The following is a 4,200-nucleotide window of genomic DNA, read 5'->3' on the forward strand; positions in this document are numbered from 1 at the left end:
AGGTTCTGCTGGTAGAGGATGCCGCGGGTGGGGTCCAGGGGCGCGGGCGGGGGGGCAGTACGCGGGACTGGACGGACCCCTGCCACCCCAGCGCGCACCCCCGCCGCGTGTAGGCGCCCTGTCGTCCCGACCCGCGCGCTCCCGCACCCCGCGCGCTCCAGCACCCCGCGGACCCCGCGCGCACGGCGCTGATGGGTTTCCCCAAGTGACCGCCGGGTTGAGGGCCGGGCCCTCCCGACCCACAGCAACGCCCATGTCCCACGCCGGAGGGAGGGCCGAGGCCCGGGCGGGGGTCCTCCGGGGAGCGCAGGGCGGGGGAAGGGAGGCCGCCCCGCTGCGCCCGGCGGGGACCTGGTTCCGGCGCGCTCAGTAGGCGCCTCCTACGGAGGCGGCCGGAGGCTTAGGGACCGGCAGGCGGCGCCACCTCGGAAGCACGCTTGTCAGAGTCACCGGTCAGCCGGCAGGGCGCCGCCGGGGTCTGGGGCGGACGCCGCGAGCCTGCACGTTGCTCCGGAACCGGGGGGCTGGGCCCAGAAAAATCATGTTTCTTCTCTGGGAGGTGAACATGTACAGCATCCATTTCCCGGGCTGGTCACATGGCAAAAGATGCCGGTCTCACTGAAGCCAACAGAGAGCTCAAAGTCTTCGTAGACCAGAACCTTAGTCCCTCAAAGGTGTGGGCGTCCCTTGTGGTCGTTCATCCCTCCACCATCAACCCCCTCAGGAGGCAGCTCGTGCCGAAAACCTTTGGACAGTCCAGTGTCAACACTGGTGCGCCTCCGGGACCCGCAGCGTCACACCCTCCCGGGGGGAGGCCCTCGCACTCACCTTGCCTCCGAGATCCAGCCTTCTGACTCCTCGCCTTGGTCTGCGGGGAAGCGCAACAGGAAAGGAGGGAAGAATGGCAAGGGCCTGCGCTATTTCTCCAGGAAGGTCTGCGAGAAGGTGCCGAGGAAAGGGACAGCTTCCTACAACCAGGTGATGGACGAGCTGGTCGCGGCCTTCAGGGCTGCGGACAACCACATCTTGCCAAACGCGTCAGCTCACGACCGGAAGAACGTAAGAACGTAAGGCGCGTCCACGGTGCCTCACGCGTGCGTGCAGAGGGCCGTGAACCTCATCTCCAAGGAGGAGATCAGGTGGCTTGGTCTGCCTACCGACTCGGCTCAGGAGTGTCAGAACTTAGAGGTGGAAAGACAGAGGAGACTTGAAAGAATGAAACAAAGTCTCAACTTCAAGAACTTACTTTGTAGCAAATTGCCTTCAAGAACCTGGTGAAGAGAAACCCGCACCGAGAGCAGCAGGCCAGCCGGCCGCCGACGCCCAGCTCGGTCATCCACCTGCACTTCATCATCATTAGGGAAAAGAAACTTTTTTTTTTTTTTTTTTTTTAAGACGGAGTTTCGCTCTTGTGACCCAGGCTGGAGTGCAATGGCGTGATCTCGGCTCACTGCAACCTCCGCCTCCTGGGTTCAGGCAATTCTCCTGCCTCAGCCTCCTGAGTAGCTGGGATTACAGGCACGCGCCACCATGCCCAGCTAATTTTTGTATTTTTAGTAGAGACGGGGTTTCACCATGTTGACCAGGATGGTCTCGATCTCTTGACCTCGTGATCCACCCGCCTTGGCCTTCCAAAGTGCTGGGATTACAGGCGTGAGCCACCGCGCCCGGCGAAACTTTGTTTTTTAAATGTGGGTTTTTTGTTTCCTTTTGGCCTACTCCTAAGAACATATTGGTAAGCTGTTAAATTTATATATCCAGCTCTGATAAGCAAGGACTGTTTCCCATAGGATTAGAAAGCGCCGTGGATGCGTGTTTTGATACCAGTGTGCTGAGGCAGAGCGTTTATTTACTTTTTAGGATTTTGTGTTTTCATATTCTGTTTTTCGTTAAGTGCAGAGTTCATTTTTGCCCCTTAACAGTTTTTGCTGAGTTTGCTGAAGAAATTGTATTTCATCCACATCCATGAAAATAAAACGCCCTCCTAGTGTGGATGGTGAGCACCGAATGGTTTATTTGTTGTAAGTTTGGATGGCACCCACGCTGGCGGGTAGCGAGACTCAGCGGAGTTTTCCATTTGTTCAGTGGTACGGTGTTCAGAGCCCCAAGCAAACAGCAGAATGTGACTTTCTAAACAATAAACACCATCAACCTTACTGACTTTATCTTCCCTTATCTTGACTGTTGTGATTCCATGAAGTTTATACACTTTTGTCTCTCCCTATTTTGTGGTAACAAATTGCAAAGTGCTTTTGTGTGTGTTTGTTTTTGTTAAAGCTTATTGCCACGGTTCTGTGACTATGGAGACTGTCTGGAAGGCTTGGAATGGTTTATTGCTTATGGTAAAATTTGCCTGATTTCTTACAGGCAGCCTTTGGAAACCTTTTATTATATAGTTGTTTACATACTTATGAATCTATCATTTATAGACATGTACTGAAACAAATGTTGTATTTGTTTGATAAGCATCTTCCTGTGATCTATTATAAAATTGAAATTATAGAGAATGTTTTAACAATTTTTTAACTCAAAATTTGTCAAGGTTTTTTATAAAAAGAAAAAGGAATTTAAGGACAGGCAGTCTCTTTTAAAATTTATTCACAAAACGCATTAACTGCATGGTTGCTGTTAGCTGCCTGTTCCAAAATGAGTCTTTTTATTGAAACAAAATTAAACTTTTCTGTAATGTTTTATGGAATATAAAGAGACTTTAATTGTTTAACTTGTTTAACTTGACACTGTTAGTTCTTATTAATAAAATGCAAATGGGCATTAAAATAAATAAACATAGAGAATCCAGAAATTCACAAATACACAGTTAACTCATTTTCAACAAAGGCATCAAAAACATACATAGGGAAAAGGATAGTCTCTTAAATGAATAGTACTGGGAAAACTAGATATCCTTAGGCAGAAGAATGAAACTAGACTCCTATTTCTTGCCATATAAAAAAATCAAATCAAAGTGATTAAGGATGTAAATTTAAGACCTAAAACTATGGAACTACTAGAAGAAAACATTGGAGAAACACTCCAGAATATTGTTCTGGACACAGACTTCTAAAGTAAGACCTCAAAAACACAGGCAACAAAAGCAAAATTTGACAAATGGAATCACATCAAGAGAAAAAGCTTCTGCACAGTAAACAATCAACAAAGCCAATTTCAACTACTTTAAACATTGACAAGGATTTGAGAAGCCATCTCTACAAAAATGATGTATAAATGTCCAAGAAGCACCTGAAAATATCTTCAGCATTATTGCTCACAAGGTAGATGCAAATCAAAACCAGAATTCACAGAAATTTATTTTTAATTTGAGGAACTCCAATCATCCATTTACGGTTTGCTGCTCATCATGTGCTGGCACTGTTCTATGAACAGTCATGAGCAGTCAGCATTGGACACTACTGTTTGCCCCTGGACACTACCCATCATGACCAGTTGAAGCCAGACATAATGGGTCAAAACCAGGAGAAACTATCTTAAAAGCTAGTCTAAACTGGCTGAGATCAGCTTCTATCAGTTGTGACTGGCCCCAGCCTATTCATACCAGTTCTTTCTGGTCTGGGCTCTTTCCAACTGATTTGATGGGTTTTAACTGGCCACAAATGATTTAGACCAGGCGTCCCCAAACTTTTTACACAGGGGGCCAGTTCACTGTCCCTCAGACCGTTGGAGGGCCGCCACATACTGTGCTCCTCTCACTGACCACCAATGAAAGAGGTGCCCCTTCCTGAAGTGCAGCTGGGGGCTGGATAAATGGCCTCAGGGGGCCGCATGCGGCCCGCGGGCCATAGTTTGGGGACGCCTGATTTAGACTGACTATAGCTACAATCTGTCTGGGCTGGTTTTTTCTGGCCACAATTAGTTTGGATTGATTATGACTGACCATGACAGGTTTAGACAGGTCGAACATGGAACAACTGGTTTAGGCTGGTTTTTATGAGCCACAGTTAATTTTTGTCATTTCTGACTGGTCATGGTCTGTTAGAAATGGTTTAGATCAGTTTTGACTGTCCCAAACCGGTTTTGAGCTGTTATGACCAGCCACAACTAGTTTAGACTGATTTTAATAGAGTATAACTGGTTTAGGACAATTTTCAGTGGCCACAGTTTCTGTGGCCAGTAAGTTCAAACCAGTTCTGACTGGCTGCAGAAAATGTAAGCTGGTTGTGACTGGTCACAACTTATTTTAAT

At 47.9% G+C, this 4,200-nt stretch overlaps 1 pseudogene; it reads left to right on the forward strand.

Moving 5' to 3' along the window:
• Window positions 1-596: 596 nt before the first annotated feature.
• On the forward strand, window positions 597-1,394 carry LOC101047798 (transcription factor Dp-1 pseudogene; annotated as a pseudogene).
• The last annotated feature ends 2,806 nt before the right edge of the window (window positions 1,395-4,200 follow it).

Source organism: Saimiri boliviensis, chromosome 14 (genome assembly GCF_048565385.1).
Source record: "Saimiri boliviensis isolate mSaiBol1 chromosome 14, mSaiBol1.pri, whole genome shotgun sequence".
Taxonomy (NCBI): Eukaryota; Metazoa; Chordata; class Mammalia; order Primates; family Cebidae; genus Saimiri; species Saimiri boliviensis.